Source organism: Heloderma suspectum, chromosome 4, assembly GCF_057233095.1.
Source record: "Heloderma suspectum isolate Gila_16-S chromosome 4, 16-S_ref, whole genome shotgun sequence".
Taxonomy (NCBI): Eukaryota; Metazoa; Chordata; class Lepidosauria; order Squamata; family Helodermatidae; genus Heloderma; species Heloderma suspectum.
Genome location: NC_139461.1, coordinates 94,948,542 through 94,965,650, shown reverse-complemented (window position 1 = coordinate 94,965,650; position 17,109 = coordinate 94,948,542). Strand labels below are relative to the sequence as shown.

Genomic DNA, 17,109 nt, shown 5'->3' with positions numbered 1-17,109 from the left:
AGTGACTAAGGGTGCAGTCCTATGCATGTTTAGACAGAAAAATGTCCTACAATGCTGGCTGGAGAATGCTGGGAATTGTACAACATTTTTGATAGAGTGCCCCATACCAAAAGTTCCTTTTTCTGAACTTTGATATTTTTTAAAAAATCTTTAATTATTTTAAAGACAAATTGTACCACTTGCTGTACTACTAAATGTCCCACCACCTTATTGCGTTCATTAGAAGGATTGGGCTTACAGTTCTACTCCACACTAAAATTAGTTATTAGTGGGGTCTTCTATTTAATTTATTTAAATTATTTCTCATGGAAGTGAAACAATAATGCATTTGCATCCCAGAGGGAGGTAAATTCTATTTTATTTTAGTATTTTATTATACATTTATACTGTGTAATATATTAAAATCCCTGAGCAGTTCACAATAAAATACGATATAAGGTAAAATGAGATAAAAATACATAATTGAAAATATTAAAACATTGAAAACATTACAGCACCATAACCAATAAAACAGGGTAGTAGCAAAGTTCCTCACAGGTCAGGGAAAGCCTATGTGAACAAACATGTTTTCAAGAGGCGTTTAAAACTAGCCACTACTTCTGTCTCTCAAACTTCACATCGGAGAGTATTCCAAAGTGTGGGTGCCAGCACTGAGAAGACCCGCTTACATGCAGGTACCTGGTGACATTTTATTGGCCACAGAATGACCAATAACATTTGGAATATATTCAGGTTCGATTCATATCTGACCTTATGGTGTGATTTTTGAGGTGGGCTCCCACACTGAATAGGTTGTTGTTGTTGTTGTTCAGTCATTCAGTCGTGTCCGATTCTTCGTGACCCCATGGACCATAGCACGCCAGGCCTTCCTGTCCTCTGCTCTCTCCCGGAGTGTGCTCAAGTCCATATTCATTGCATCAGTGATGCTATCTAACCATCTCATCCTCTGCCGTCCCCTTCTCCTTTTGCCTTCAGTCTTTCCTAGCATCAGGGTCTTTTCCAGAGAGTTTTCTCTGTGCATTAGGTGGCCTTCAGTATTCAGTAGCTTCAGTATCTGTCCTTCCAATGAGCACTCATGGTTGATTTCCTTTAGGATGGACTGATCTGACCTCCTTGCAGTCCAGGGGACTCGTAAGCGTCTTCTCCAGCACCGCAGTTTGAAAGCATCAATTCTTCGGCGCTCAGCCTTCCATATAGTCCAGCTCTCACACCCATACGTTACTACTGGGAAAACCATAGCTTTGACTAGACAGACCTTTGTCGGGAAGGTGATGTCTCTGCTTCTTACTATGCTGTCTATGTTTGCCATAGCTTTCCTCCCAAGGAGCAAGCGTCTTTTAATTTCATGGTCTGTGGTGATCTTGGAGCTCAAGAAAAAAAAATCTGTCACTGCTTCCATTTCTTCCCCTTCCATATGCCAGGAAGTGATGGGGCCAGATGCCATGATCTTAGTTTTTTTAATGTTGAGGTTCAAACCAGCTTTTGTACTCTCCTCTTTCACCCTCCACAAGAGGCTCTTTAGATCCTCTTCGCTTTCTGTCATTAGGGTGGTATCATCTGTGTATCTGAGGTTGTTGATAATTCTCCCGGCAATCTTAATTCCGACCTGTGATTCATCCAACCCGGCGTTTCTGATGCTGTACTCTGCATGTAAGTTAAATAAGCAGGGTGACAATATGCAGCCTTGTCGTGCTCCTCTCCCAATTTGGAACCACTCGGTTGTTCCATGTCTGGTTCTTACTGTTGCTTCTTGACCCTCGTACAGGTTTCTCAGGAGACAGGTAAGGTGGTCTGGTACCATCATCTCTTTAAGAATTTGCCACAGTTTGTTGTGATCCACACAATCAAAGGCTTTAGCGTAGTCAATGAAGCAGAAATAGACGTTTTTTCTGGAATTCTCTTGCTTTCTCCATGATCCAGCAAAAGTTGGCAATTTGATCTCTAGTTCCTCTGCCTCTTCGAAACCCCGCTTGTACTTCCGGTAGTTCTCGGTTCGCATACTGCTGAAGCCTAGCTTGTAGGATTTTGAGCATCACCTTGCTGGCATGTGAAATGAGCGCAATTGTGCAGTAGTTTGAACACTCTTTGGCGTTGCCCTTCTTTGGAATTGGAATGTAAACTGACCTTTTCCAGTCTTGTGGCCACTGTTGAGTGTTCCAAATTTGTTGACATATTGAGTGCAGCACTTTAACAGCATCATCTTTTGGGATTTTAAATAGCTCAGCTGGAATACTGTCATCTCCGCTAGCTTTGTTGTTAGTAATGCTTCCTAAGGCCCACTTGACTTCACTCTCGAGGTTGTCCGGCTCAAGTTCAGTGACCACACTATCATGGCTATCAGGGACATTAAGATCTTTCCTGTGTAGTTCTTCTGTGTATTCTCTCCACCTCTTCTTAATCTCATCTGCTTCTGTTAGGTCCCTGCCTCCTTTATCCTTTATCATGCCCGTCTTTGCACAAAACATTCCCTTGAGATCTCAGATTTTCTTGAAGACTTCTCTAGTCTTTCCCATTCTGTTGTTTTCTTCGATTTCTTTGCATTGTTCATTTAAGAAGGCCTTCTTGTCTCTCCTTGCTATTCTCTGGAACTCTGCATTCAGTTGGATATATCTTGCCCTTTCTCCCTTGCTTTTTGCTTCCCTTCTTTCCTCAGCTACTTGTAAAGCCTCATCAGACAGCCACTTTGCTTTCTTGCATTTCTTTTTCTTTGGGAGGGATTTAATTGCTGCCTCCTGAACAATGTTACGGACCTCCATCCATAGTTCCTCAGGCACTCTGTCTATCAGGTCTAATCCCTTAAATCTCTTCATCACCTCCACTGTATATTCATAAGTGATATGATTTAGGTCATACCTGAATGGTTTAGTGGTTTTCCCTATGTTCTTCAATTTAAGCGGAAATTTGCAAGAAGCAGCTCATGATCTGAGCCATAGTCAGCTCCAGGTCTTGTTTTTACTGACTGTATAGAGCTTCTCCATCTTTGGCTGCAAAGGACATAATCAATCTGATTTCAATTAGATTTGATATTGACCATCTGGTGATGTCCATGACGTGTAGAGTCGCCTCTTGTGCTGTTGAAAAGAGTGTTCGCTATGATCAGCGTGTTCTCTTGGCAAAACTCTATTAGCCTGTGTCCTGCTTCATTTTGTACACCAAGGCCATGCTTGCCTGTTATCCTGGTGATTTCTTGACTTCCTACTTTAGCATTCCAATCCCCTATGATGAAGAGGACATCTGTTTTTGGTGTTAGTTCTAGAAGGTGTTGTAGGTCTTCATAGAACCGATCAACCTCAGCTTCTTCGGCCTCAGTGGTTGGGGCATAGACTTGAATTACTGTGATGTTGAATGGTTTGCCTTGGATTCGTTCTGAGATCATTCTGTCGTTTTTGAGATTGTACCCCAGTACTGCTTTTCCCACCCTTTTGTTGACTATGAGTGCTACTCCATTTCTTCTAAGGGATTCTTGCCCACAGTAGTAGATATGATGGTCACCTGAATTAAATTCGCCCATGCTTGTCCATGTTAGTTCGCTGATTCCCAAGATGTCGATGTTCAATCTTGCCATCTCATGTTTGACCACCTCCAGCTTACCTTGATTCATTGATCTGACATTCCAGGTTCCTGAACAATATTGTTCTTTACAGCATCGGACTTTCTTTTCACCACCTGACACATCCACAGCTGAGTGTCCTTTCGGCTTTGGCCCAGCCACTTCACTCTTTCTGGCGCTACTTGGAAATTCCCTCTGCTCTTCCCCAGTAGTATATTGGACACCTTCCGACCTGAGGGACTCATCTTCCGGCGTCATATCTTTTAGCCTTGTGATATGTTCCATGGGGTTTTCTTGGCAAGAATACTGGAGTGGGTTGCCATTTCCTTCTCCAGTGGACCACATTTTGTCAGAACTCTCTGCCATGACCTGTCCGTCTTGGGTGGCCCTGCATGGCATAGCTTATGGCTTCACTGAGTTACGCAAGCCCCTTCACCACAGCAAGGCAGTGATCCATGAAGGGGCACTGAATAGGTTACTGTAAGCATATTCCATGGACCTGGATTTGCACCTGTGAGAATAGCCCTTATGATGATATAGAAAACCCTTCAAGCAGATCTATGCAGCTGTCAGAAGGCTGGACACATTGTCCCCTCCCCCTTCCCATCTAAGCAACGCCATGCCCACTGGCAGCCTAGGCACTGTCCCTGCCAGGTGCACCCCGTGCCCCCCTGCCTGCCCGAAAGAGGGGTCTGTCCACTCCATTTCCCTGAGCAGAGGCTGCTCCACAGCAAGGAGGAGATGGCAGGCCTATAATGCTGTCCCTTGGCCTACTAATCTCTCCTGGCTTCAAACTGTATGGACTTGGGTATGCGAGAAACTGTGAGATTTGAGCTCACCAAAATTCTCTGAATGTCATTTCACCGCTCCCATTCTTGTTTGCAACCTGCTTTTTTGTTGTTGTTTGTTGTTCGAATGGGAAAACTGAGCATTTTAAACAGGAAAAGTGCTCATTTTTCTGAAGTGTGCACTCCCCCCCATTGACTAAAATGTAAAAATGGAAATTTTTAAAAGTGCATTTTTAAAAATGCACACTTTAAAATGTGCACATTTTAAATTGTCCAGTTTTTAATTGTCCAGTTTTAGATGTGTGGATTTCTTAATCTGTGCATTTTCAAGTGGGAATGCAAGTTCTGGAATTTACGAACATTTTTGGAGAACGTGTGTTCCCATTCGTGTTTCGGGTTGCAAGTGATTTGCAAACTGAAATGAAATTCTTGTACATCTCTTTATGTACTGGACTGCAAATCTATCCAGTAGTTAGGCAAATCCTCCCCTAGGCTGAAGATGTACTGCACTGGACACATTAAAATTATTTAAAATTAATTAATGCATTTTAAAAATAAAACAGGGTCACCTTAGAATGCCTGCCAAGTTTCAAATTTCTAGGTTTCATGTCCTTGGAGCTATGGCGGTGATAGATGGACAGACAGATGGACAGACATGCATTCTCTTTTATTATTTTAGATTATGCAAATAGATGAGATCACATGGATACTACCCATTCGTGTCTACTCCTTGTATCGGTCACTGCCATTGGTGCTGGAGGATACTACAAGTAGGGTAGCCAGGTGAAAAAGAGGACAGGGCTCCTGCAGCTTTCATACTTCTGTAGAAGAGGGAATTTCAGCAGAGATGGCTTGTCACCAGCTGAAATTCCCTCTTCTACACAATTATTAAGGGTGCAGGAGCCATGTCTTCTTTTTCACCTGATAACTTCATAGCTAGGTGATCCTATATATCCAGATGATGTGAAACATCTGTATGTTACCAATGGAGCATCAGATCCAGATATGGGGGAGCACTTTTGCAGCAACAGCAGCAATAACACTGCAAATATATTTAAAATATGTTTTTAAAATCTGATAATGTGAAAGCTCAGGTTCATAACGTTATTTTTAATATCCTGGCATCCGAGTATTTTTGTGGTAGTTATATTTTCTGTGTAGTGTTGTGGTGGTGTACTATAGAAGATGAGATATAATTACCCTTTTATGATTATACTATATGATAGGTTGGTATTAATATAATTTTTGAATTCTTGATCTGTTTGATCGTATATAATTTGATTGAACTGTGTCAACTGTAGATTGTAATGTAAATTGCGTTAATTTTGCTGGATACATTAAATAAACATAATTAAACTGAGGGACTAGGAAGCAGGCAAAGGAAGTATGACTTTGGGCCTCATCTTCTGTTTGTCCATCTGGAAATGGTGACAACACAGCCAGAGTTCACAACAGAGCCTTGTCATAGCACCATGGTGAAGAGAGCTCTAAACGTTGCCTGCATAGTAATCACTGTCCTCCTGTCTATCCATGTGCATAGATATTGTTCTGCTTATTTTCAAGTGTTCTGTACCTGGAAATATTGCAGATAGCTCACACAGTAACACTTCATTTCTCTGCTTGGAAGTTTGTACCTTATTAAATAGGCACTACCTTTCCTGTGACTCCCCATTTTAGTGTCCCTAGTCCAGGCTTGTTAACTCTGTTTTGCTTCTTTTTTATCATATTTTTTTCTTTCTTTAAAAATATCCATCAGCTGGTTTTCTACATATCTGTCTAGCCACTTACCATAAACTCTTGCTAAAAGTAATTTCTTTGTCTAATTCCTTTTGAGGATGCAAAGGAGGAGGGTTTTTTCTAACCTTGTCCGGTCCCAACTACTTCACAATCCTATGGAGATATCTTAGGGCAAAACTATAGGTTCTGCCTCCAGCTAGTTAAATTTATTTATTTATTTATTTATTTATTTATTTCTATACCGCCCAATAGTAGCCGAAGCTCTCTGGGTAGTTCACAAAAATTAAAACCAAAGAGCACACAATAAAATAATACAAAATATATAAAACATTAAAACCACAGTAAACAATACAACCAGAATAAAACCAAAATAAAAATAAATATAGATATTTATTTATTTAGTCCAGATATTTATTATTTAATTTATTTCTTTAAATGACTTCTATACCACTTGGTATCGTAAGATCTCTAAGTTGTTTACATAAGAAATACATGAAATACAATACAAAAACAATATAAAATAATAAATACATTAAAAACATTACAGAAACAATAAAGAGAACAGGTGTATCTTCAAGAGGAGTCTAAAGTTTGCCACAGCTTCTGCCTCTCAGGCCATATGTTGGAGACCACTGCAGAGGGTAGGTCCCACTACAGAGAAGGCCTCCTTACGTGCCATTGCCTGGCAACATACTATTGATTGTAGGATGAAAGCCTCCTTGGAAAATCTCAGAGGTCGATTTGGTGCATATAAGGGAAGATGGTTTGCTATCTGCTAAAATATAGTCTAGATTTGCTCAGACTAAATGTTAGTATTGATTTGCGTCTCTGCAAGTAATACTAGAAGAGCAGAAAGTTGCTTTACAGAGCTACAGTTTTCAGTAGCTCTCAAACATGTAAGCCATGGTAAGAGTGCATCTGAAAATGTGCAAAGTGCTATTTTCTCTCTAGCTTCAAAGTGTAAAGGAATAGTGGGCAAACCACTAAGGGCAGAAGGAAAGTGTCTATCTGGCACGTGTGAACCTCACCACCCCTCTCTTAGAAATTAAACACTGATTATCCCTATTAGATGTGGGGCTGTATGTTTCTAGGATACAACTCAGATCTTTGTGGGGAGATTTATGTCCATTCCAGTGGATACATTTTTGCCAGTCTGAATGTCCTTGTCTGCTGTGGATGAAATTGCGCAAGAATGAAATGAGGTTTGCTAGAATATAGGCTGAGTCTTGTGATGGTTTCCTGACCTACCCGATCAATCTCATTGTCAGAGCAAATCTTCAATGACTGATGAAAGAGAATTCATCAAAACTGATTCACTGTAGAGAGATTATGATCTAATTTTTACTGAAGTTACATGTTATTCACAGTTGCAGTAATTCTTTTCTCTTAATGTATGCAGTCAGGCCTTTCTTTTGTGTTCAAATTAAAAAGGAAAAAAAATAGTCCATTTCACCCTGTATTGCTTTTTTCATTATTATGATGAGAGTACAAGCCTTAAAGGTGACAAGACAATCATTTAAACCATAATGTGATCAGGGGCTATAAATTATATATGCCACATCTGCAGTGAAGTTTTATCACTTTTGTTGCTAATGGCACTGGCATTTTGCAGTGACTTACCAAAGCTCAAGCACTACTAGGATGTCATTTATTTTAGTCAAAATAACATGGAATTGATGTTTTGAAAGAGAGGTTTTCAATGACGTTTTCAAGCAGTATAAAAACATAATCCGCAACGGTTGTTTCTCTACTCTCTGTTAAGCTAGCATGTTTGGTACGATAGCACTTGAAATACATAATATACAAATGTGGGTTTACAAAATAGTAGGGTGTCATCTTCCTCCCTTTAACCAAGAGCAGGATAATCCAAAGACTTCATGGGAATAAGTGAAGAAGTTTCATTTTTATATGGGAGAGGTGATAGTTCAATTGCATGCCTATTGCATGGCATAAAAAAAAATGTCCGCTGGAAATACTGCTAGAAAAGTAGAATAAATGTTTTATACATGCATTCTTTGCATTTTAGCCAATATGTCAAGCAAGGTCTCTTTCAACTTTTCCCCTGGAATAGCCATTTAGCTATTTCTTCTGGGCATATGCGTCTATCACTATATGCATCTAGCACTATGATAGAGAGCTAAATAGGAAAACCATCTTTATGAACCTGCAGCAATCACTAGAGAGACATAGGTCAGCTGTAGCACTCAGAATTGCACATTTGTTTTTAATGGGGGCATGTTTAAAAAATGGGATCATATTATGGATATGATATCAGGCTGAGAAAAAGTTATGTCAATGGACTTAGCTGAAAACAAAACAAATCAGAGAATATTGTTGTACCTTAAATATTAACTGATTTATTGTGGCATAAGCCACAGTATTCTTTAAGATTCCACAAAACTCTCTGTAATTTTTGCTGCAACAGACTAACACAGCTACTCCTCTGATAGTTGAAATAAAACATCTACAAAAGCCAAACCTGTTTCACTTTACTTTACATTTCATGGTGTTAAGCAACTGAATCCTGCCATGAATTACACAATTTTGAATTAAGGCTCCTTCTAGTAAAAGAAAAATTGTAGGCACTGGGCGGGCGGATTCAGACAGTGGCTCTATATGGAGAGGGTGTACATCTACACTTAAGCTTCTGGAGACTTCCTACAAGTATAGTAGACTTTATGAGGACAGATTATTACAGCTCTGTATGAGAATGCTTTCATTTGCTATGTTGAAGCTCTTCTAGCAGTCCAAAAGCCTTCCAAAACCCTAGTACTAATAGTGATGGGGTAGCACTCAGGAATCTTGTGTGCAACTGAGAATATCTTTTAAAGAGAAGGAATAGATTCCTGGGTATGTTTCCTTTATCAATCTGGAAATAACATATTTAGTAACATATAAAGAACATCCTACATAATGCATCAATTTATAGGCCCTCTGTAAAAAGTCACTACTTGGGGATAATCAAGATAAAGGGAAGTTATAAAGGTTGTATAAAGCATATTAAATTGCTAGAAAGAGTGCCATCCTGGAAACATTGCCTAGATGTGGATGTTGTTTCCATAATCAGAGTTGTGGTGGTGGTCTGCGATGACTCAGTTGTCATGGAAGGGCACTTCTGCTTCTGTTCAGAAGTGGGAAGTACAAAACTGCCCATTTTGGTTTCTCTCAGTTTCTCCTTTTCCAATCTTAAGTTCCTTCTCTTTTGTTTCTGCATCAGTTTGCAAATTGTTTCTTGAAAGTCTGCATGAAAATTTGTGGAAATTTTAATGTGCATTTCCCCTATCATACGCTTTTTTCTATGCACTTCTTTAGCTGCACTGCAAAATTTTGAAAAGTATGAATACAAAAGTATACATTGCAGTTCATGTCTTGGTTTGGGAACTGTGAATTAGGTAGGTTTGCATTCATATGCAAGCAGAACCAATCACTCCCCCATCTCTAGTTCAGATGCTCCGTTCATCACTCAATCGTCTTCAGGACTGAGCCATGATATTGAAAGTAGGCTCTATAACTGAACTGTGTGGTTCAGTGCATCCCTGTTCATGAGGGCAAAAAAAAATTTTGTGCTAAGGCAGTAAAAAGTACCATCTCTTGTAATAAATCCACATAAATATACTGATGCATCTACCAGCCCTATCCTATGGATATGTACATGGAAGTAATGTGCATCGAAGTAAGTCCTGTGGAATCAGTGGGGCTTCCTCCCAATGTAAATGTGCAAAGATTGCCACTTAAATCTATTTGTTTGGTTTTTGGTTTTTTTTTTAGTGTATTTCCATTGTTTATATTAAACTTAGTAGCTTTTCAAATGCAACTTTCACACACTCCCCCTCCCGCACACACACACAGTGGCCCGGTACGCTCGATCACTACCCTGCCATGTAGCAGCCCTGCTATGTAGCTGTGGTAAAGCCAGGTATAAACACAAGCCCTCCTTTCTATTTCTACCCTATAGGAGTCACTTCTCTCTCAAGGACTTAGGTAAGCAAATTCAAAATTCAAGAAAGCCCATAAAGTACTCACATTAGCCTTAACATTACCCCATTCCAGCTCCTTGGAACCGGGGCACATAAGATTAGTGGATTTTGTTCTGTATATCTCAGCAAAATAGGAGGACTGGTGTCTTCAAAGGCAGCCTGGGATATTTTAATATTTGAGCAAGCTATATTCATTCAAATGGAGTAGTGGATCATATTTCACATATTTCAGGGCCAAGCCCTAACACTGAATCCAGTTCTAGGACTGTACTCTGGCAGGACTCCTAGAAATAAGCCCTCATTGTGATAAGAACATAAGAAGAGTCCTGCTGGATTGGACCAAAAGGCCTATCTAATCCAGCATCCTGTTACAGTAGACATCCTATAGGAAGCCCACAAGCAGGACATGAGGGCAAAGCTCTCTCCAGAGGTTGTTCCCCCACAACTAGTATTCAGAGGCATACTACGTCTGATATAGTCATCACGAGTAACAGCCATTGTCAACCTTATCCTATGACTTCATCTATTATCTTTTTAAAGCCATCTAAGAGTGAAACTACATGTTATCTTAACTATTTATTTATTGCATTTATATCCCACCTTTTTTTCCTCTTGCAAGGAACCCAAGGCAATTTACATTATCCTCTTCCTTTCCATTTCATCCTCACAACAGCAACCCTGTGAGGTAGGTTGGGGTGAGAGTCTGTGACTGGCCCAAAGTTACCCAGTGAGCTTCCATGGCTGAGTGGAGACTAGAACCCGGATCTCCCGGCTCCCAGTCCAACACTCTCACTACTTCACCACACTGGCTCAACATAGCAAGCTGCTTCCTTTCTGGCTTTTGTTTACTCTAAAGTAAGCATGGTGAGCCCAGTTCAAAATCAGTTTAACATTTCCCTCCCCAGCTGAAACCCCAGTCAAATTGTCTCCCTCCAACCAACATGGCAGTTACGGGTAGTAGTAGTAGTAGGAGGAGGAGGAGGAGGAGGAGAAGCCCCCACTGGCACCAGTAGGGCCTTTTTTACTATTGGTAACTGTTGTGTAGGTGGGCTGTGGGAGAACATTAAACCTCCCCTCCCCACGGGTCCCTACTAGAGATGTACACTGACCACAAGAATTGACTCGGATCCCACATTGGTGCTCTGGAAAATGGCCTGATTCTGCCCAGACCAGAGGCTGTCCTCTTTGACTCAGGTACCAAACCCGAGTCAGGATATGGACACCCAAGGTTTGTACCTCCCACTGACTATCATGGGAAATTAAAAAATGACTATATCTTTTTTCTCTTTGCCAGAAGTGGATGAAATCTGCAAGTATAGTAGGCCCTTAGGAAGGGATTAGGACTGCCAAATTTCAGAAAAAATCGGTACAGTGGCTTTTATGATACACAGCTTTACATTTTGTTTTCTTTATTGGCAGAATTGGATGCAAGTTGAGGGATAGTTGCCCCTCCTGAGGGGATCAAGACCGCCATGTTTCAAATGAATAGGTGCAGACATTTTTGTGCAAGTACAGCCCTTACATTTTGATGGTATCCAAAAAAGGACATGCTTATGTTCCTTGTGGACCATTCTTCTGAAAATGACAGACAGGAAGTGGGACTAAGATAGAAAACTGGAGTTTCAGAAAGATAGATGCAGTGGTTTATGTGGAAGTCCTCAAAAGTGGGGGAAAGAAATTATTTGATTTCCCCCACCCCACCCTGCCCATAGTTTTTCTGGGCACATTGAATAAAAATGACACATATTATAGAAGTGTCTCCAGACAAGAAACCTTCAGAAAGATAGGTGCAGGGGCTAAGGACTTATGATTATTGAAAACCAGTTTAAGGCTTCTTTCATAGTGAAACCTGATGCCTTTGGAAAAATGGCCATGTCATCATCCCATGCTTGTCCTCCTGAAAGCACAGCGATTGCAGAGCCCCTGCTAAAAGGTATTGTATGATTAGAAGATGGATTTGTCAGTCACTCAACCCCACTCTATCCCTTTCCCTTCCCCTCTCATCAGCATTTGGAGAAAGAAAGCAAAAAAGAAAGAAAGCTATTTTTAGAGATATACTGTCTGCCTTTCTGAAGCTGAATCATGAAGGAAGCCTCATGCATGGTCCAGGTTCAGTTCTAGTCAATTTGGAGGGAAGCCGCTTTGCCTTGAAAGCACCAAAAATAGTCCAAAGGGGGCTGATTTAGCTTTAGGCTTTGAGCATTAGTTGAATCTGATGCCCATCCCTAGTCCCTATGCTTACTTTAAAGTTAACAAAAAACAGAATAGAAACGGTATGCTACGAAGTTAAGATAACATGTCGTTTCATCCTAAGTGATGGTTATCGTGACACCTCGTGGTTCAAAATTCCATGCACTATTGATGTTGTGTACTAAATCACATAGTGGCATCCAGAGTATGGCAAAGATATGCTAGATCATGAACCAGGGTGGAGATTTTGGACAGGGGACTCTCTTTCCTAGAAGCCTTTACATTTTCTGTTCTGCTGCATCATTGAAAACTATCCAGCACTCCTCAACCCTAGCTTCCAAGATCAGAGGGTTTATTGTTATGAGATCTTCTGTTACTGCTCTAGGTATAAGGCAGGGCATATGTTACGAAAATTACCTTCTTCTAAATACAATACAAGAATAGAAAGTAATGCACAACATTAGTGCCTTGATAATGGACATTGGACTAGATAATACCTCTTTTCCTTTCTAGATCTACAATTTTTTCACATCATTACTAAGATTGTTGGGGATGGGGGGGGCAGGGTGGAGTAGGGTTTCCAGTGGAAGGTAAGCAGTTGCTGGTATCATGAGTGTATTGCAGATGTATGAAAAGGACAGATGACAAAAGTGGTTAGGATTCTTCTCCAAAGCAAAACCTTTATTAGAAAGTGATCCAGAATAATGAAAAAAAAGTAACAAATTTAGAAATAATAGAGCTTGGAATTCTTGTGTCAATTGCATTTGATTAGTATTGTGTGAAATGCAGAATAAATACTGCTGAAGTGTTCCATTTTTACAGAACAACACAAGTAAGAGTTTGATCAGCTTATGTTGCTTTTCCAAAGCTAGCTAAATTCTTCAGGAGTAGATTCCCTTAACCCACCAGCTTGTTTGCAACATAATCCTCTCTGTCATGCTTACTAGTGTATCTCCAGCAGCCATGGGGTAAAAGCTTAGTCTAGTGACTTGAGACTAAGGTTGCAAGGAGCTCGGGGTAATAAAACATGCTTCATCTATTTAGCCTTGCTACACCCGCTATCTTTTTATCGGTAACTTAATTTCCCCACCCCAGGCTGAGCTGAAATATTCTTTGTGAATTGTCATTACGAGCTGAGATTGGACAACCACAAGTGAGGCTTTTAGATAAATGTATAAGGGAAAACAACGTGTATATCTGTTATAGTGAAAGATGAATAAACATAGTAGTATTTTATTTTAATAATAAGCATAGAAACCTTATGAGCGAAATATCCTCAAATCCTAATCTAGCAATCAAACAAACTAAATAAAAGAAAACGGAGAGTTTAAATTTGAAAACAATAACAGATTTTATCAAGATACCTCATTTTTTTTTTGGTGGACCTGGTGGTTCCGTGGATAGGAACACCTTATTAAACTCTAGGCCACAGGCTCAAGGCCCATGTGGGGTGAGCTTTCCTTTTGTGAAAGGTAGTGTTAGGTCAAATTCTTTTGCATGCAGAAGCTTCCAGGTTCAGTCTCTGACATCTCCAGATAGATATTGGAAGGATATCTGAAACCCCGGAGAGCTCCTGCCAGTCATTGTAGACTGTGATGGGCAGAAGGTAGGTCTGCAATCTATTGGTAGAGCTCTGAGTGAACTGCAGTAGATCAGCAAGGATTTCTGAGTCTGAATTGTTTAACAATAACAAAAGCTTCTCTACCCCAAAGAATGCTTGGAGAGTAACCAGGAGTTGGTTTATTTTTTATTATTATTACATTTATATCCCACCATTTTTCCTCTTGCAAGGAACCAAGGTGGCTTACATGATCCTCCTCCTCTCCATTTTATCTTCACAACAACCCTATGAGGTAGGTTGGGCTGAGAGTCAGTGACTGACCCAAAGTCACCTAGTGAGCTTCATGGCCAACTAGGTACTAGAACCTGGATCTCCAGAGTCCCAGTCCAACACTTTAACCACTACACCACACTGGCTGTCTTTATTATGAGTGAAAGAACTGTGAGGTGAGTTCATGTACTGGAAACAAATTCTTAGACTGAACGTATGCTTAGAGGTACCCTATCCCTCTTCCAAGCTTCCTAGATTCCTACATCCTATTCACATGCCTTTCTATTTTCCTCCTTATACATGACAATCACACAGCCCCATTGTGTTTATTTAATTGCAGCTATTGCACAATAGATTGCTTTTGTGAAATATTATTGCAAATCAGCTGCTAATATGCTGAAGGATAGAGTCGTCGTAAATTTTGAATGTAATTCTCATAAATGAAAGACAAATTGGAAATCTGAATAGCTTTGTTTTCACAAATGACCTTGTGAAAAAGGTCATTCCCTCTCATCTGCCCCTTCTTTCTTTTGGCCCAACCCCATAGCTGTTTGGATCTCTGCCCCGTCATATATGCTATATTTTCTTGCCTTCCTATTTCCCCAGATGTTCCCGACTCCAGTCAAAAATGGAGGAGAGATGCCCTTCACCAACTTTTTGCTCTTCACCAAACCTTTGTTGTTGTTGTTTATTCGTTCAGTTGCTTCCGGCTCTTCGTGACTTCATGGACCAGCCCACGCCAGAGCTTCCTGTCAGCCCAAGGTCCCCCAAGGTCGAGTCTGTCACCTCCAGAATATCATCCATCCACCTTGCCCTTGGTTGGACCCTCTTCCTTTTGCCTTCCACTTTCCCTAGCATCAGCATCTTCTCCAGGGTATCCTGTCTTCTCATTATGTGGCCGAAGTACTTCAGTTTTGCCTTTAATATCATTCCCTCAAGTGAGCAGTCTGGCTTTATTTCCTGGAGTATGGACTGGTTTGATCTTCTTGCAGTCCAAGGCACTCTCAGAACTGTCCTCCAACACCACAGTTCAAAAGCATCTATCTTCCTTCGCTCAGCCTTCCTTATGGTCCAACTCTCGCAGCCATAGTTACTACGGGGAATACAATTGCTTTAACTGTGTGGACCTTTGTTGTCAGTGTGATGTCTCTGCTCTTAAATATTTTATCAAGATTTGTCATTGCTCTCCTCCCAAGAAGTAAATGTCTTCTGATTTCCTGGCTGCAGTCAGCGTCTGCAGTAATCTTTGCACCTAGAAAGACAAAGTCTGTCACTGCCTCCACGTTTTCTCCCTCTATTTGCCAGTTATCAATCAAGCTGGTTGCCATAATCTTGGTTTTGTTTTTTTTAAGTTTAACTGCAACCCAGCTTTTGCATTTTCTTCTTTCACCTTCATCATAAGGTTCCTCAACTCCTCCTCTCTTTCAGCCATCAAAGTGGTATCATCTGCATATCTGAGATTGTTAATGTTTCTTCCAGCAATTTTAACTCCAGCCTTGGCTTCATCAAGCCCAGCACGTCCCATGACGTGTTCTGCGTACAGGCTGAATAGGTAGGGTGAGAGTATACAACCCTGCCATACTCCTTTCCCAATCTTAAACCAGTCTGTTGTTCCGTGGTCTGTTCTTACCGTTGCTACTTGGTCGTTATCCAGATTCCTCGGGAGGCAGACAAGATGACTTGGTATCCCCATACCACCAAGAACTTGCCACAAATTGTTATGATCCACACAGTCAAAGGCTTTAGAATAGTCAATAAAACAGAAATAGATGTTTTTCTGAAATTCCCTGGCTTTCTCCATTATCCAGTGGATATTGGCAATTTGGTCTCTAATTCCTCTGCCTTTTCTAAACCCAGCTTGTACATCTGGCAATTCTCGTTCCATAAATTGCTGGAGTCTACCTTGCAAGATCTTGAGCATTACCTTACTGGCATGTGAAATAAGTGCCATTGTTTGATAGTTTGAACATTCTTTAGTGTTTCCCTTTTTTGCTATGGGGATATAAGTTGATTTTTTCCAATCTGTTGGCCATTCTTGTGTTTCCCAAATTTGCTGGCATATGGCATGCATCACCGTGACAGCATCATCTTGCAAGATTTTAAACAGTTCAGCTGGGATACCATCATCTCCTGCTGCCTTGTTATTAGCAATGTTTCTTAAGGCCCATTCAACCTCACTCTTCAGGATGTCTCGCTCTAACTCACTGACCACACCATCAAAATTATCCCCGGTATTATTATCCTTCCTATACAGATCTTCCGTATATTCTTGTCACCTTTTCTTGCTCTCTTCTGCTTCTGTTAGGTCGTTGCCATCTTTGTTTTTGATCATACCCATTTTTGCCTGGAATTTACCTCCGATGTTTCTAATTTTCTGGAAGAGGTCTCTTGTCCTTCCTATTCTATTATCGTCTTCCACTTCTGTTCATTGCTTGTTTAAAAATAATTCCTTATCTCTTCTGGCTAACCACTGGAATTTTGCATTTAATTGGGCATATCTCCCCCTATCATTGTTGCCTTTTGCTTTCCTTCTTTCTTGGGCTACTTCTGGTGTCTCAGCAGACAGCCATCTTGCCTTCTTGGTTTTCTTTTTCTTTGGGATGTTTTTTGTTGCTGCCTCCTGAACAATGTTGCGAACTTCTGTCCATAGTTCTTCCGGGACCCTATCTACTAAATCTAGTCCCTTAAATCTATTCTTTACCTCCACTGCATATTCATTAGGAATATTAGCGAGCTCATATCTAATTGCTCTGTGGGTCTTCCCTATTCTCTTTAGTCTGATTATGCAATAAGAAGTTTGTGATCTGAACTCCAGTCAGCTAGGGATGGTGGAGAATTTCTCCATGAATCTCTGGGAGGCCGAATGCCAACGCATTCGGCCCCCCGAAATTGGTGGTGAAATTCTCCGCCCCCCCGCCCCCCCAGGATGGGACTTACCTCCTTCGAATGTCCCTCTCGGCGGCGTGTCCCGGCGGCGTTTCGGTGGCATTTCGGCAGGGGCGGGGCGGCGGCCGGTCTTCCGACCGGCTGCCACCG

At 40.9% G+C, this 17,109-nt stretch overlaps 1 protein-coding gene across 1 annotated transcript in view; it reads left to right on the top strand.

The window, feature by feature from the left end:
- NETO1 (neuropilin and tolloid like 1) overlaps nucleotides 1–17,109 on the top strand; it is a 145,383-nt gene that overhangs the window by 85,705 nt on the left and 42,569 nt on the right.